The 17,912-nt window shown below is 37.2% G+C and overlaps 1 protein-coding gene across 4 annotated transcripts in view; it reads left to right on the forward strand.

Annotated features, from left to right (window-relative positions):
- The window catches only part of JMJD1C (jumonji domain containing 1C), a 162,825-nt gene that overhangs the window by 32,691 nt on the left and 112,222 nt on the right, over positions 1 to 17,912 (forward strand). The gene's annotated exons all lie outside the window — the stretch shown is intronic.

Genomic DNA, 17,912 nt, shown 5'->3' on the forward strand with positions numbered 1-17,912 from the left:
AGGTAGGAGCAGGGCGAAGGGACAACTCCCCGCTCACCGTTTGAGTCCTGGTGGTCAGCCGTGGTCTCCGAGGTAGGAGGCTGGAGCATAGAGATGCAGGGCAGTATCCGACCGCAGAGCGCCTGTCTCCCCCGCGTTCCGACCGCGTGGGCTGGAGATGGCAGTCCTTCCCCTCCGGCCTAGCCGGCGAGCGAGTAGCCCCCCGGAAGCCAGCTCCCACCTACCCCTTTGTCTGGAGTCCTGAAAAGAGCCTGGGGGTAACCCGGAAGGCTCCCTTAGCATAATAATGGGAAAAAATTCTTTAAACTGGGACAGAAAGAGAGCAAAACCCAATCCCCAAAAACTTTTAGTACAGAATGAGTAAGTGCTGTAAGTCTGTAGGGGATAGCTATAGTTATGCATGACTAGAAGCTTTAAATCTTAGATTTAATTACTGAACTCCTTCCCAGCTACTTGAAGCCAGGATAGTGGATATCTAATGGTGACCTATTTGAGTTTTCCTTGGGTTAGTCATTCACTACACAGCTCCTGCGGAAGCAACATTTAGGCAGCTTTTCTCCCCTTCTTTACCTACTTGAGGTGCAAGGTTACATTGTGACTTAGATGTGCTACTGAGGGTTGTTACTGATTGTTTAAATAGTTTGCCACTCAGCGGATTCTCTGGAAGCAGCATGAGTGAGTTGCATTAGAGTAAACCAGAGCAGGCTGACAAGTCTCTGTGTGCACTGTAGTGCAGAGCAGATGTACTTTAGCTGGATTTAAGCTGTCATTATCACGGTAACACAGAGTTCAACGTAAATGCTTTGGCAGTTGGCCTAATCTCATAAAAGTGGTCTTTACAGATCCTCTAGCTCTCCTCTAACATCCCTCTTCCTCCTTTGTTGGGTACTGTCCAAGCTGTACACTAAATCAGTAAAGGTAGTGTTGGTGCACTCTGCATGTGCAGTTTATGTTTATCAGGCATTACAGGCACTTAATTTACTACTTCATGGGGTAATACTGTATCATCAGAAAGTCCCTGAAAACCGGCACCCTCTTTGAGGAAGAGATAGACATTGGTGTCTTGGAAACCTGGAGAAATTAACCCTCTTCAGTATGTTTTCCAAAAGTAAATTCTGCTGACTGTTACTAATACAGTTCAGTTTCAGAAGCAAGAGTTAAACATGCCTTGTCCTCCCTTCTGTAGAAGTGTAAATAATAGGAATGCCAGACCAATATTCTTCCATGGGTGTGTGGAGATGTGAACTAATGTAAGTACTTTGGATTCATATATGTATATATTCTGTGCTCCCATCTGGCCAGGCTGCTTCTTGAGTACAATATTTTTAAAAATAAAATCTATACTCAAGCATATTAATGGAGTTTGCTAATGCTTACATATAAAAGCACCCAAATTCTTCAAGCTGTCACTGATCTGTGATCCTTACAAAGATTTGCCATTGGTATGTGTTTTGCTGTATCTTCCCTTATGGGTGATAATGCTGCTTTTAAATATCATTTAAAGAAATCTCTTTATAATGGTGACTTGTACAGACCTGCTGAAAGAGCATGAAAGAAACTTATTGGTCCCTGAAGTATCTCATACAGATGTCTGTTCATTTCCTTGGCTTCTCTTGAATGGAGAATTGGTTGAATGGTTGAAAGTTAGGAGAGAGCTGGATACTGACAGGCCTTTCTGGGGCTTTCTGTCACATTTTTGGAAATGTGACAAAACTCTGTACCTCTAAGTGTCCCACAAAAATGGGATCAACCCAGACTAACAGCTAGACTAGGCATGAAACTATCAAGAAAAAAGATTGCTCAAAGGAGTTGAATGCATTTTTCAAATAATAAGTGGAACTAATATAGAGAAATCTTTTCTTGAAATATTCCCATGTCCTATTGCTGTTCAACTTTAATAACACAATAAAAAAACAACAAACCCAAATCAACTAATGGAGAGTCTTTTATTTGAGAGATGTATTTAAATTTAGTTTTAATAATTTCATTTTTGTGTCTTGAATAATACCAAGTTTTATCATACCATTAAAACTTTCTGGTAGGTGTCTGTAGAATCAGCCTATATTTCCATTGTTTTGCTGTTTCTGCTGTTAAACAGCCCTTTCCAGTGAGCCTGGTCTTGCTATGGGAGTGCTGTTCCCTTTTTCCATGCTGCACTGTATGCATCTGCTCTACAGCCCTGTCCTTTCACACAGGACCACATCTTCTCTGACCCATGGATAGTCCTGATTCCTGGCATGGTGCTTCTGTTCAAATTTGCCAAGGGAGCAGCCCTCTGTAAAGGAGTGTGATGCATCTCCAGCGCTGACTTTAGACCATTTGGTAGGTCTGTCCCAGCTGCAGCAAGGACGACTGGGGGTTAGGATCTGAGAACCACTGGGCTTATTTTAGAAAAGAAGCCTAAATTTGTAGTTTAAACATCACTTAGTGACACATAATTAACATAAAATAATACTCTGAATTCCATCAGATTGCTTTGGTACTGGCTCTTCTCTTCTGTGTGCAGAAGGCTTTACTTGTAAATCAATGCCAGATTATCCATTGTCTTGGGTTGCAGTATAGGATGTGGCCAGAAATGTGTATTCTATCACCATCTGTTGAAGCTGGGTGGGGTAGTGACCCTTATCTCCATGGCACATGTTATCTGCTAGTGGACCATCTTTAAAACCAGGTGGGGCAGTCATCTTTATCTTTTCCACAGCCCATCCTCCCTCCAGGAAGATATCATCTGCTTCTGGCCCATTCAGTCCCACTGTATGATAGACAAAATTACATCATCCCACTGGGAGATGCTCCAGCCAGGGGGAGCAGCCAAGCCTTTCCTACCTAGATAAAAACTGAGATTTTGAACACCAAGGCAACCTCTTTCCACTGGATTCCAGAGGAAAACTGGACCTTTCCACATCATCCCTGGACATTCAGAGGAAAACTGCACTCTTCTACAATACCACTGCTTCAGCTGAACCACATCTGCCACTGCAGGAGGATGCAGCCACCATTTAATTGGACTGCTGCCAACACCCTGATTGATGGGGTGTCAGGTTGTATTCTGACTCTGTCAGTGTTTTTGGGATTGTTCTTTGTAATACTGTATTTCTATTTTAATTTTCCTAGTAATATTCCTAATTCTCCTATCTTTGCCTGAGAGCCCCACATTTCAAAATTATAATAATAATAATTTGGAGGGAGGGGGTTTACATTCTCCATTTCAAAGAGAAGCATTCTGCCTTTATTGGCAGATACCTGTGCTTCAAACCAGGACATCCATATGTAAAAATGAAATAGAACAAGGTCAGCTTTTCTGCAGTGTTGGAGTTCATCACTTATTTCTTCAGTGGACTCTTCCTAAAGGATTGTTTTTATGACATGTGATAAGCTGTTGAAATTAAAGGGCATGTTGCTTTCAGCAGGAGCCAACAATTCCCTAATCTGTTAGGATATTTGGTTTATATTTCTGAGGTTGCTTAGTAAAGATCTTAGGGCAGAACTTAAGATTTCAGACTGTTTCTTAACTTTGAGATCCCATTTTTAGAACTCGTGGTGGGGGAGGGTGGTGTTGTTGAAGTTACTGAGTTGAAACAAAGAAACCTATTATGTCAATATTCTGTTTTCTGAAACTTTGTTTTTCTGTTAGCATTTAAGTAAAGTCCCCTTTTTTTCCGTTCATAGTGTTAGAAAAACGGGCTGATATTAAGTAAGTTGGTTCTGCTCTAAAAAGCAAAACTAGAATAAATCTTAACAGCCACTGCCAGGTAAACAAGTACTATGTGGAGATGGGAGCAAAGACTTTGCTGGTAGTCTTTTGGAAGATTTCAGGCTGAGTTTCTTTGCTTATCTAAAACAGTCATCTTTTTTTGGCGCTTCCAATGGCACTGTGACTTTTGTGTAGCTTCATTGATTGGTTCCATGCAGTGGAAATCTGACCTTTAGCAGATGTTTGAGAAATTGCCAGCATTCAGAGTGATCAGAAGACTAGACAGTTTTTTTTCTTATGTTGATGAGAACTTCCGCTAGATTAGTAATGTGTGTGACAATGTTAAGCTTTTAAATGATTAGTAAACTTTTTGAAATAAGGTATACTTTCCTGCAGCATAGAGCTGCATCGAGTAATTTATTTTCTTATATGCATCATTTTGCTAATTGGTTGGCTGATGGAAATATTTTGGTAATGTAAGTGGTGTGGATTTTTTTCTTTTTGTAGTAAAGACATTTAGATTTTAAGTAAGATTTTATTTTTTATTATTTTTACTTTTTATTAAGTAGATTTTTTTTTTCTTAAAAGGTCGGTTTTAGCTTGCTGTTACAGCATCAGTTTGGGATAAATGCTTTCAAAGAAAAAAGAATGAACTTAAATAGGCTGGGGAGGCAGCAGTGAAACATATCCCATCTGGAGCATTTGGCTTGGAACAGGATGTTGCATGACTCCATGTGAAGTCTGCTCTCACGAATTGTATCCTAAGCAATGTAGGAGATTCAGCTGCTTAGTGGTGGGAGTTTAGCATGAAACAAGGTCTGTTTTCTCAGACTCCAATGGTTAGAACTACAGGAAAGAGGTGGGACTTAATAAGAGATTTATGTGTTGAATAACTCAACATCAGCAGTTACCAGATTAAACCCTTTCCTGCAGGTGCTGGCTTTCCTCAGACCTTTACAATTGTTGTTCAGTGTGATGCATGTGGAAAAAAATTATTTAAAGGATTACAACTTTAAAATGAGAAAAATACAATTACTAGGTTGTCTATATCTGGTTCTAAATTTACAAATCAAATAATTACAAGAGAATTAATCTTGTCTTGGCATTAGATATCCTGTATACATTTGTGCTTTTTAAAATATTTTGACTGTGTGGAGTTTTAAAGTTTTTTATTATCATTTTGGTTGCAGAAAACATATTAAGGAAATAGACTGTATTGAGAGTGAGGGGTAGTCTTGACAACCTGTCCTGTTATAGTGTACTCTTGGGCAAAATGTATCCAGCGTACCCATATCCTGTGAAAATTTTTTTGTTTGTTTGTTTGCTTGTTTTTTTGTTTGTTTGTTTGCTTGTTTTTTTGTTTGTTTGTTTGGTTTTTTTTTTTCAACATGAATATTAGGAGGGAAGGGATGTGATGGTAAGAGAAGCCACACACATTATAAAGCCTGGAAATCTTTGCCTTTTGCTCTCAGTGCTCAAGAACACTTAATTTTTCCAGTGCTATGGAACTTGTCAGGTATGTCTCTTTATTTTATGATTCCCATGAATTTATTCCAAAATTCCTTGGCAGTTCATTTTGTTATCTAATAATCTATGTACCAAATCAGATGAAGTTTTTTTTGGGATATAACTGATATTCTGATTCCTTTTTATAAGCAAAACTAACAAAGCTTTCCTTGCTTGTATGTAGCACAATTAATGTTGCTTCTGAGTCTTGTTTATTCAGCCTTCATTTTGTGATCTAAACATGAGGTAGTGGGAGATGGTAGAACTGAACTGAACTGATTCCCTGAGTGGGTGAAATATTTGTTTGTCTAGTTCATCAGTGGTGATCTCCTTCTCACCCTGAGAGGGTAACTTAAGAAAATAGTTTTAGCTGTGGCATTCCCCCCCACCTTTTTTTTTTTTTTTTAATGCAATGGCTGGGGACTAAAGACTCTTGATCTTACTGGTTTTGTGGCAAGTGAAATGCATGGGAAAAAAACCCACTGCTTTTCTTCCCCCCACCTTGTCCCTCTCCATGTAGTTTTTATTCAGTGCATGTATGAATGTTAATAATGGTATATGTAGTTGTCTGAAATGCTAGCAACTGTTGTCTGCTCAAGGTATATCAAAGTTGCAAGGTTGCAGGTCTTGGCTGTGCTTAAAACTCTTCATAATTATGGTATGTGAGTTAATTGTATTACAGTGACATAAATGAACCAAAAAGCTGTAAGGAATCTAATAATGAATATTACTTTCAAAAGAATTTATTGCATTTTCCTTTAATTTATTCCACTATTAATGTTTGTTTCGGGTAGGAGATAGACCTCTGTCTTGCATTTTTGTCTTGAATGCCGAATAGAGTGTTTTGCATGAATAATTCTTCCTTTCTTATGCACAGTAAGTTGATTGCAGCAGAAGGTATATTTTTGCATACAATTCACAAGGAAATGAGACTGACTTAGAAATAATATCCAGTTTTTAAACAATTTATAGAGAGAAGCAGAAGGTGTTTTGTAAAAGGTAGAAACCTCAGTTGTCATTCCCTGATATGTTTTGAAAATAGATTACCTTCTTTATCAGTATCAATGAAAACTGCAGTTATCTGATACTACAAAGAGTTCTACAGCTGATGACTATAGTTGAAAATATCATCTTACAGTGTGTTCATTTTCCTGAAGGGAACACTCATTTCCCTTAACTTGAACAGTAATTTTATTGCTCATTCCCTAAGGCAATAGGAACAAATGCGACGTGACTGTACTCTATCTTCTCTTGCACTGTTCTATCATAACACAGTAAAATTGTCAAATTCTTTGCTGCAGGAAGGCTGGGGTTGCTTGAGTTACCTCTGGAGGTCATGAAGGCCCTACTTAATTTCCTGATGTCCTTACAAAAGACTTGTCTGTATTCTGTGTAATTGTAACTGTAGGTACCAGATCAATTGCAGTTTGTGGGATGGCTTTGTTTCTTTTCAAGATGTTTTCTGATTCAAGAGCTTGGAGAAGATAAAGTTGTGCTAACATCTGTTACAAAAAAAGGGCTTGGTCATATTCATACCTTTTTTTAAAGATTCTGAGAGTGAGCGATTATTGTAATTCAAGAAGCTCCTCAGAAAATAAACTTGCAAATACAGATGGGTGCTGAAAACTTGCGGGAAGTTGTCCTGCATTTTTTGTGTATAGGAATGGTTCATCCAGGAAAAAAAAAAAAAGTATATCTTAATTATAAATAAGCAAGATGATAATGGGGAAATAAAGGGGAGAAAAGAGGAAGTAAAGAGTGCCAGTCCTCATTTTGTGGTGCATTTATTGCATGTATAATTTCTAGCACTAAAAGCTGTCTTGGACATACAGTAAACCTTATTTTGTTCCAGAAACTTGAACAGATGGTAAGAAAATTATGTACAGTTCTAAATTAATGCCTTTTTATTATCTTCTCTAAAGCATTTTCAATTGCAGGGAGTACTTTTTTTTTTTTAATCCCAGTCACAGACCTGATAGTTACAGTCAGTAAAACCACTGTGCATAAACAAACTATTTATTTATCATCACAATCTTCTTTAAAATGCCATTTATTAAAAAATATTATCCTTCTTGTTGTGACAAGGAGTGTCTGACACTTTCACTAGAAAATTACACAGAGATGGATAATGCAGTAATTAAGGTGATTAATTTGGTTCATTAGGCAGTTTTTTATGTATGCTTATTGCCAATATTTTGTTCTAATGTCTTTACTTCTGGCCTTAAGCACTAAGGGTTTTATTATGTTATCTGTTGGATCTGTTGTTCTGTTGGTCTTATCAATGGATCTATTTTTCCTCCTTTGAAAAGATCTTTGAAAGCTAGGAGAGCTGAAAATGCATAATATTTAGTTGCTTTCACTTTGAGTTGAAGTACTTTGGATATTTCTAGGAAAATTGTGAATTAACAAAAGGTATGCTAGAAGCTTTAAAACAATCATGCAATTAAGGTAAAAAGCAAACATTTCTCTGTAGTTTGGACAATTGCAATACTGAAATAAGTTTTTTAATGCTCAAGATGTAAAAGATTAAATGACCTCATATTTTTGAGAAATTTTGTTGAAGGACAAAACGTGATGTTAGATGACAGAGCAAAAGTCTCTCTTCAGAAAAACACTAGTAGACAAACACATTGAATTTTCATGTATGTGTCATAAGTGATTTCTGTAACCTTAAGTGCTTTTCACCCTTGTCTTCCTGAAGCTCTTCTGCATCAGTAATTCTGTCTATTTGAAGCCATTCCTCCTGTGTGTAGCCTTAGCAGCTGCAGCAACAAAGTGGGCAGCTGCTCAGAGGAGCTGGTTATCTTTGTAGTTCTATGATCCAGCATGATTTGTCTTGTAATACCTCAGTTGCACCTGAAAACCCACTGACATTCGATCTGCAGTACGTTCAGTGTCATGTAAACATAATCTCAGTTCCCAAGGAATTTGTGGTCAGAGGAGGCAACACTGGGCTGAAGTGATTGTAATATTGGTCTAGAGGATGGGTATGAAGCACAGACAATGCGACCTCCTTGCTGTCATGGAGTGAGGGCAGAACCATCCGAATCAGTATCAGTGAATGAAGCTTTTGGTTTGTTTTTTTTTGTTTGTTTTTATTAAAAAAAACAAACACAAGCAAATTACTATTAAAAGACTTCTTAAATACATTGACAAAAGGTAAGTGCTTTGCTAAGTGGGGACCAGACTGTCCACATTGCTAATGTCTTTATTCTGATGTAAACCATCTCCTTAAGATTGTGAAATGGAAAAAATTATTTCCTCAATTACTTATCATGCTGCTGTATTTCTGTATAGTTCACCTATTATTTCTAGAGGTGTAATTTTTTTTCTCAGACACTTAGATATCTGTGACTTAGGAGTGGCCACTATGGCAAAGAGGAGATTGAGGATGTGATTAAGATAGCCCAAAACCCCAGGAAGCTGTGGTTGCATTTCATCTCCTGCTCCCAAAATGTTGCTTAACTTTGACAGGCTGTTTCCTGATGTTATGTTTGCTCACATGTGCCACCAGCCCCACTCTTAATGTCCTCTGGCCTTTTAGTAATGGTTGTAGATATCTCGGAGTTGAATGAACTTTGATCCTGGTTTGTGGACATTTATGCACTGGTGAACTATGGACTGTAATGACCCAGTTCTTCTGTAAAGTCTAGTCTTGCAGTTTGGTATCAGATAGAAAAGTAAAAGATGATCACAGAGACCTTAAAAGTCTATATGTTAACCCTTTGAAGCTTCAGCCTCTTGAGTACAGATCTTACTTTTCTGTCTAATACTGCACTTAACCTATAGGAAAGAAGTAGATCTGGGTAAGTTTTGTTTATGAGTCTTTTATTAGCAGGTATCTTCAAGTTTTTAGTTACATCAGAAAAATTATATGGGAGTCTTTTTGAGTGAGTGATGAGTCTCCAGTATCTCCACACTGTACAAGTGTGAAGGAAACAGAGATATAGTATTGAAAGATGACTTGTAAAGGAGTTTGAAACTCAAAGGCTGGAATGAACATGAAGTTGACTTTTAAACAACAAAACAGTGATTCAGCTTGTGAGATAGCACTGAATATAGTCTCACCACTACAAGAGAAGACTTTAAGAATTCAGATTTCAAAAAAACTAGAACTTGAACAAAACAGCCTAAGTCAGATATCTCCACAACTTAGAAAGAACTAAGGAACTGTTTGTCTTTATTGTTCTACTTAGATGTGGTTTTGCCAAGATTAGAAAAAACAGTTTGGAGTGTGGTTATAGATAGCATGTGAAGTGGAGGAAAGAGGACAGCAAATTACTTTACCTCTAATAAGAGATAAAGCTTTAAAGTAATTGGTATAGTACACTAACTTCCCTACTCAAATATTCTAGTCCTCTTATAATGGGAAAGAGGCCTAGAAAATATCTCCAAAGATTTTAGCAGATGGTCAATGAAGTAGATAAATATTTCACTGACATTTTGTCTTGCTTCAGAAGATTATGATTATTGTTACTATTACTGCTATTTTCTCATCTGCTTGCAGAGATTTATTTGGTTGGCTTGTTGCTTAAGGTTAACAGTCTAGGTTACAAGAGCAAATACTGTGTTGTTGTTGGAATACAGAAAATTACAGTTCGTAATTGACAATAATTCATAAAAATTCCAATACACTGTCTCTTTTGGTTGCTGAATTTTTCTCTTGGCTTCCTGGTTGCTCGTGGAATAGTCCTCTGTAGTTCTCTTAATTCCTGTAAGGTGACCAAAGAAAGCAATGAATTGAGTCAATTTGTCTGCTGAAATGTTTGCTGTTGATATGAGCTGGGCCTTGAGAAAATGTCTCCAGTACAAACAAATTGTATTGGCCAGCTTCTTCTGGTGATTTGTTGCTATGCTAAGGATTTGCTGGTGTCTTTTTGATATCTCTGGCTTTATCTGACAAAAAGGAAATTGTTTGTGAGCTCACTCCTGGTTTGTTTTGCTTACTGTCTGGAGAATGATATGGGCACACAGAGCAGCTGAGAGGCACTTGGTCTTTCCTAGGCTGGTTTCCAAAGTCTGAGTATCAAAAGTTCATCTCAAAACCTTGCTTTTCTCTTACAGTCTCTCTTCTGTTTCACTTCAAATAAAGATTTGCTGTTCCAAAGTGCATTGTGTAATCAGTGTCTGCACTGCGAATTTGGGAGAACACCACTTTTTCTAGCAGCATATAAATCAGGTTGAATCTCTGTCTGGGTAGATACTGGTAAGTACTTTTAGATCCTTAGTCAGGGTTAGTCCTTAGGGGTCAGTCCTTTGAACATTGGAAAGATTGCTGATTTTGCTCCTCATCTATTGAAGATGGCTGATTGGACTGTCTTGGTAGAAATAGGGAAAGTCCTGTGCTTTTAGCACATCTCTTGATTCTCTTAAGCAGTGCTTCAGGTTTGGGCTGTTCAGCTGGGGTGATACATCAGAAAAACTCAAGTAACTGTAGCTCCCTGCTCAGGGCCTGATCATCTCCAAAGTGCCAGCTTTGTGCATTTGACTCTCAGGACTGAAGTGGAGCCATTTCCTCACGAGTGGTTTTGTAGCCATACCTTGCTAATTAAAGCAACAGCCAGCTTGTTTTGGTTAAGTTTCCTGGCTCAGGAAGGCAGATTTCTGTTTTTATCTCAGATTGGGGATGAGAAACAATAGCGATTGATGAATTCTGACTAGTAAGTGACCTATTCCTTTCACCATTCACTTTAATTTAGCCTCCTGTAATGTATTGTGATTGCTGGTGGCCTGATGGACAAGCTTTGTCTTCATTAATAAGCCATTACATTGTAAAAATTGACTTAAATACATTAATAGTTAGTATTTGGTATAGTCTGATAGTTATTTTTTGTTGGTTTTAGTAACATCTTCAAATGACAGATATATACAGTTTAAAGTCAGCATAGTATTTTAAAAATTGGAACATAGCAATAACGGTTCCTTATTAAATGACAGTTATTGGTACTTTTAGCATGACATTACGTAAGTTAGTATAAGCACAGATTAATTGCTTTTAACAAGTCATCTAGATCACTCAAGTTTTTAATTGGCTTTTAGTTTACCTTATTTAAAATCACATCTGATTTGAAAACAAAAATCTATTTTTAAATTGCATGTGTAGGCTTTCTATAGTATGTGTGCTTCTTAACTACTGTTTTTAGACATGATCATGTAGAAATTTAGGTATAGTAAAAGCTTCTTGTGTTGTGTAATAGTGAAAAGAATTTGAAAGATTTTTTCAAGCCTGAAGGGCCAGGAGGTTTTTGTGTGATGTGCATATCTCATTATGATTCAGTAGGCTGTAATTTCTTAAAATAGTAAGTCACTTCTATTTCTCACATGGGGTAAGTAATTCAGTAAATGTCTGGAAATGTCTTTCAAATGGGGCTACTTGACTTTGGTTTCTTTGTAAGTCCAGTAGAGTCAGGATTTCATTTCTGGTTTGTGTGTCACTTCACTTTGCTGTTAAGATCTGAATTTGGAAAAATATTCGCAAAATATTGCCAAATAATTTAAACACAATGATTTAAATAGACGGAAAATAAACCTTGGCAGTCCTGTAGGTTATCTTTTTATCAGAGGGAAGTCTTTTTCTGAGAAATTAGTTTAAAACTCACATACAAGAAGTATGGGGGTTTTTTTCCCTTTCATTTCAATGTAGATCACATTTTCCCCCTTCATCTTTCTGTTTAGAATATGCATTTTAAATTGTGGGAAGGAAAGTCACATACTTGTGTTAGATGGTTTTATTTTAAAGGATGGTATTGGGGCATGCAAATAGGATGCTTTTTTGTTGTTATCTTCTCTGCAATCTCTACTTCGTATTCTACGTGATGTGCTTGTTGCTTAGCAATTCAAGCTACAGACTGCAGCAGGCTGTTGCAATAGTACTGGTATTTTTCTTCAGTTTTGCTACCATTTTTTTGCTGCTTTTTTCTTTTGCAGAGGCTACTTTATTGTCAGTGTTGAAGCATGCATTTTTGGGAATGCAGAATTAAGATTTGAAAATCAACTATAAACTGTACATGTTGATTGTTTCCCCTGTAATGTACCTTGAGACTACTGTTTTCTGGAAATAAATAATTTTTTTGTTTCAAGGCTTCTCTGTATTTGTAGGATATTTTTGTTTTAAAACTTAATATAAGGAAGCTACCTGGAAAATCCATGTTTATTAGAGCATGTGTTTGCTACATCTGGCCCTGCTCCCTTCTGCACATGGCATATATTTGATGTGTCTCCAGTGAGTGTGTATCTCTGGTTTATTCAGAAGCCTGTTGAGAGAGCAGAGTTGTCTTACTCTGCCATCTCAGAAGCGTATTGAGCAATGTTGGCAGTAAAAGTGTGGCCTCAGCTTGAGTGTGTCTGGCAATGACACAGGCTCCTCTATAGTTTTATAAGTTTTGATCAGATGATCCTGAGGCTGCAGATTTTATTCTTTCCCCAGTAATGAGAATAGTGTTTTTGGAGGGAATATCTCCTTGCATTTCTGAGGAGCTGCAGCTGGATGCTGTTATGTGTAGTCTTTCACCCCACAAGGAGAAAGTAAGTCTTGGTGCTTTCCTGCGTAATGTTGTACTACAAAAAGAAAAGGTTTCCAAGAGGTTTTCATGCAGTTGTGAATCCTGAAGTAATAGAGACTTAACACTCTGCAGATAATGAACCAGCCTCTCTTTTTGTACACTTCAACTTTCCAGCTTGTGAGTGAGGACTGCTGCTGGGATACTATACTTATTCCATTTTCTTTTAAATAAACAGAGAATTTAAGTCTTCAGAATTATCAGTATGATATTTCGTGGTAGTAGAGTATATCAAGCAGGATTTAATTTTTGAGGAATTGTCCCTTTGATTTCCACAACTCATCTGAAAGTAGCAGGGCTTTCTCTTCTCATTTAATAGAAAATTAAATCTTCTGCCCTTAAATTTGTTACTTCCTGGAAACCCCACAAATAATCAAAACAGATACCAGATTTGAATATTTTTTCAAACAATTTCATGTTTTAAGAGCTGAAATAGCATAAAATAATTTACACTACTAATTTATCCGACTTTCTAAGGAGCTTTCAGTGTTCATGTCTGTAAAACATCTGATTCTACAACTTTTTTTTTTTTTAGTGCTTGAGAGTTGGAGACAAGGCTTTTGTATTTTATAGACAAGCTGTTATGTTCCTTTAATTGTGGAATACCAGTTTTGTCAAGAACATTTTCAGGTCTTCTAGAGACTTTCTGTGGTATTGTGGGTATCTACCCACCCTGGCTAAAAAATACACAATATGTTTAGTACTTTTCGTCAAAACTAGGTACTTTCTTGACTGCAAATATAAGTGAATGAACATGTCTGATCTGCAGTAAAAATGCTGGCTATTTTTGAGAATATATGGAGGCAGTAAACCCCATCTTTTAATACTAAAATATTTGCTAGTTAAAGACCAATCTATTGCTATTATTTCAGCTATTTCATTTGCTTTTAGCTTATATGGGGAATGCCAATGTATTTTAAAATGCTTTTAATGAGCTCTTTTTATTGTGGAGTAACTGTGAAATGCTAATGTGAAAGACTGAGGAAATTTTGGTAACAAAAAGCAATATTGCAAGCACTTTAATAAAGAAAAATCCTGACTGCTGCCTTTGGTTGCTATTTCACCACTTTTCCATGAGAAAATACGTAGCCCTTGCATAGCAGTGCATTAAGCTGTTTTTCTTTATAGTAACTTGTGCTTTTGATTAGGTTAACATATATTCAGAAAGACTTGACTGCTGGGCAATGACAACTTCATGAAAGAAACAATTTGTAAAAACCTGAGAAGTCTTGGATATAGAGAACAGGATGGGAAGATTAAGTTTATAAAAGCCCTTACTATCTCCATTCCCTATGTACTTACAACTATTCTTAGCTTATACCTAGTTTGTACCAGCTAGATGTTTGGCAATCACATCCATCTCAGTCAAGAGATGGACAAGTTTTTCAGAGTCTAGTGTACTTTGTTTTAATTTTCAACTGTGCACTATGCTGAGAAAGCACACTAGAGCTGAGCAAGGTGGGTGTCAGAGTTGTCCAGGATTCAGAGCTCCAGAAACATTCCTGCTGATTTCAAACCTCCGTCACTGCCACTGGTGGTTCAGTGTGGGATTCCTGGACTCACTGCTTCCATCCACCTCTGTGGGCAGCAGCAGGAGGTACTGCCTGCTCCCTTGGCTTTCCTGTAGGTAGATTTTCTTTCAAAAACAAGAAACTCCCAGAACCCTTTTTACTGGGCCAAGAATAAGCCTTTCTTAAGCATGCCATAGAATGTTTGTTGCAGGTTGCAGTTAACATTGGGGAATATGGAAAGGGAAGAACTAATTTGGGCTTGTATTTTGAATTTTGCCATGACATCTTATAATGTAGTTTCTGATTCTTTTAGCTACTCTGTATAACTTGGAGATGTCAAAAAGGAAATTTTTGTTTTCCTTTGATGATGGTACCACAGATTATAAAAGCAAAACACTCCTCCCATTGTGAAAATACTCTATTGCCACTGAAACATGCTTTTCTATAGTTGTGTGTTTGTTAGTAAATTTCTGTTAAATTACATACAAGGTTTACATTTGTGTATTTAATTGACCATACATCACAAGATTGGAAAATTGACATCTAGTTTTTGAATCTTGATTACATGCTAAGAGGTCTAGGTCTATCTTAAGTTGCATAACTAAGAAGTTTGAATTGCACGGATAATTTTTAGCATCTGAGTCTGGAGTTCTCAACACTTAAAATTTGCTAATAAAGTATGTATGTATAATAAATGAACATGGCATAATATTCTGTGTGCTTTAATATAAAAGTGTTATGAGTGAAACCCAGTGTGATGCACTCTGAGGCTCTCCTTGAAGCCAGTAGCCAAACTGGTGTTGATGAAAGACTATTTATATTGTACAGAAGTAGTGTTTTCCTGGCCCTATTGAAAACATCTTCAGAAAGGTTGCTTGGTTTTTTTTTCTTCCTAGAAATAAACATTTTACTAACAATCATTAGGTGATAAAGAGGAAGCTGTACTGTCTTCCCTTAGGAGAGCAAATAACTTGGATAACAATGCAGTCAGGTAGTTTTAAGAAAGTGGATGATGCATGGACTATGCTTTCTAACATTTTAAGTCAAATTTTTTGGAAGTCAACATTGCTTTTGTGACAGTTCTAAAGCATTTCAGAATTTGTTTGGTCAGGCGTATTTATTTGGACCAGAAGTGACTGGAAAACTCTGGATCTCAGCACTGCATGTAGAGTATTTCACTATTATTGTTGTGTTTGGGCTTTGAAATAACAATATTTGTTGCAATTGATTGGCTGACTCCACTGGGAATAAATTTGTTGTCTTGCTGTAATTGGAAAAGCATGCTAAAAGCTTATGCTGCTTCCTGTTGTGAAGTTACAAAATTAGCAGTGAGTTACAAAATTAGCTCATTAATGCCAATTATAAATATAATATCATACCAGTGGGAGTATCTCCTTTTAATTCAAGATAACGCATACGTGGTGAGAAGACTTCAGCTACTCTGGGAACATAAACATAAAATATCTATTCACAAATAGCTGACAAGGCAAGGAAACAAAATTTGGTGAAAAATCTCAAAATGAACATTCATTCTTAGGGAGGCAAATGTCATAGAGTTTCTTGCTGTGTGGAATTCTGTCAGTGGAGCAAAAAAGATTAAATATTTTTAGGCTTTGCACTCCTTGGAGGGTCTGACTTTGGCTCTATATTTTATTTTGTTGGCGTAGGTTGCTGGATTGCTTCCTTTCCTCATCTTTTTCCCTTTTTACTCCCTTTCATAAATTCTGCTGTTTGAGAGTGCTTGTTTCTGTGTGGGAGGTCAGCATGCAGAGAAAGCGGAAGCCTCTATTCTTCAGAGGCTTTACTGTTGCCTTAGAAAAATTAATTTTCCAGCCAAACAGACAATGTGCAATTACTGGGCACTGCATTTTGTCTCTCTTGCTTCTGCTTTTCAGAAATAAACTTTAAAAAGCCAGCAGATAGTTAGCAGTCTTGGCATGGAAACATGAAAGTGGTGGAAGCTGGCAGAAGTAATTCCCAAGTATTGTGTGTGTATCATACTAGAGGCGAAATATTGTGCCCTAAGCAATGACAGACTGGCTCTGCGCCACGCTGTATTCTCCACTTTTCTTGGAACTGCTCCTTTGCAGATCTAATTATATGGTGCCAGGAGACTCTGCAGATAGCTTAGCAATAACTTCCACTTTTGCTGTACTGGATTTTGGTTTATTTGGGGTGTAAAACTTGTACACAAACACTAGATTGTATCACAGCTTTCCACAAATTTTGGCCAGTGTCCAGAAGATACAGTATGTTTTAGTGTGGCTGTTTCTAAACTGCTAACTTTGCTTTATACTTATCTGTTTTTTTCAAAAATATTTATTCACTTGATTCCCCTCACCTCCTATTTTTTAAAAATCTGCTGCTGTGTGAAATCTGGTGCTTAACCTCTTAACGTCTTGCTACACACTACGTACTTGAAGTGTCTTTCCAGATACTAAAACAAAATTATTTGACAAGTCTGAAATAACTGAGTGGAATTTGCAGGAGGATGTAGGAAATTCTGATTCCCCCAAAATTGGCCCCTGGAATTATATCCCTTAGAACAAAGACATTCCTAAGGACAGGGGCCCTCTTTCCTATCTCAGCTCCCGTTATCTTTTAGGATTTCTATTGGTTTTAAAGTGTTACAATAATTGGTTCTCTTCTTACTTAGAATTTAGAGATAATTGGTTACTTTGAAATGTGTGAATCCTATTGGATGAAAAGTCAATCCTCCAGAAACCTATAAATACCCTTTTATTGTTTAATGTAATTAGACTTCGAAGATAATAAACTATCCGGAACCATTGCAACACAGTCTCAAGCTTTCATCCGTTACTAGCGAGTAGCTGCAAGTTGCTGCTGAAGTTCTGAGCTATCTGAACTTTAAGTAGCTGCTTGGAGGAGAGCAAGGAAGCTCCTACTCCCCCAAAACTCCAGCTACAGGAGGAGAGGGCAGGAGGAAGGTGAATTCAGAGAATGATTTTTAACTGTCACTGAAGGCTGTCTTTGCAATTGATCAAGTGACAGAATTTACAAATAAATGTTTTTCCAGAAGGGTTCAAAGTAGCTGCAAATACAAGATAATGAATGCTTCTAGAATGATTTGTGATATGATGTGCTTTCCTGCCAGTGTTTTAAGGTTTTACTCTGTTTACTGTTCCTTTTGACTGTTTAGATTAAGAAATGAATATTCTGCAACTCTATTACATATTTTAGGATTAGTCTCTAGAAATCAGTTTTTGCTGCTGTTTTCTACTTGCTTTGTTAAAATAAGAGGTGATAGCTGTAGTAATGAACAGGGGAGGCGAGAGGATCTTCTTGATCCAATGCTTTGAAGGGGGAAAGGAAAAGCAAAGTGTGTGAGAACGGAGTGGAATAATATGGGTTTAAAGTATCTGTGGGAGAAAACTGGGATGATGAACTTGGGTATGGGAGTGAGAAGTGCCTTGGTGGAAATTTAAGTTGTATGCTCAGAAGGTAGAAGGACTAGATGAGAGGGAGCACATGTTTGAAAGTGTGAGACAGAAAGTCTAGACAAGAAAGTATGTTGTAGGCCTAAAATTAACCAGAGTTAGAAGAATATTTCTGTGAAAGTGATTTTAACTTCTCAGAAGCAAATAGAGGAAGAAACTCCAGTTTTGGAAATTGCCTTGGGTG

Source organism: Oenanthe melanoleuca, chromosome 6 (genome assembly GCF_029582105.1).
Source record: "Oenanthe melanoleuca isolate GR-GAL-2019-014 chromosome 6, OMel1.0, whole genome shotgun sequence".
NCBI classification, from domain to species: Eukaryota; Metazoa; Chordata; class Aves; order Passeriformes; family Muscicapidae; genus Oenanthe; species Oenanthe melanoleuca.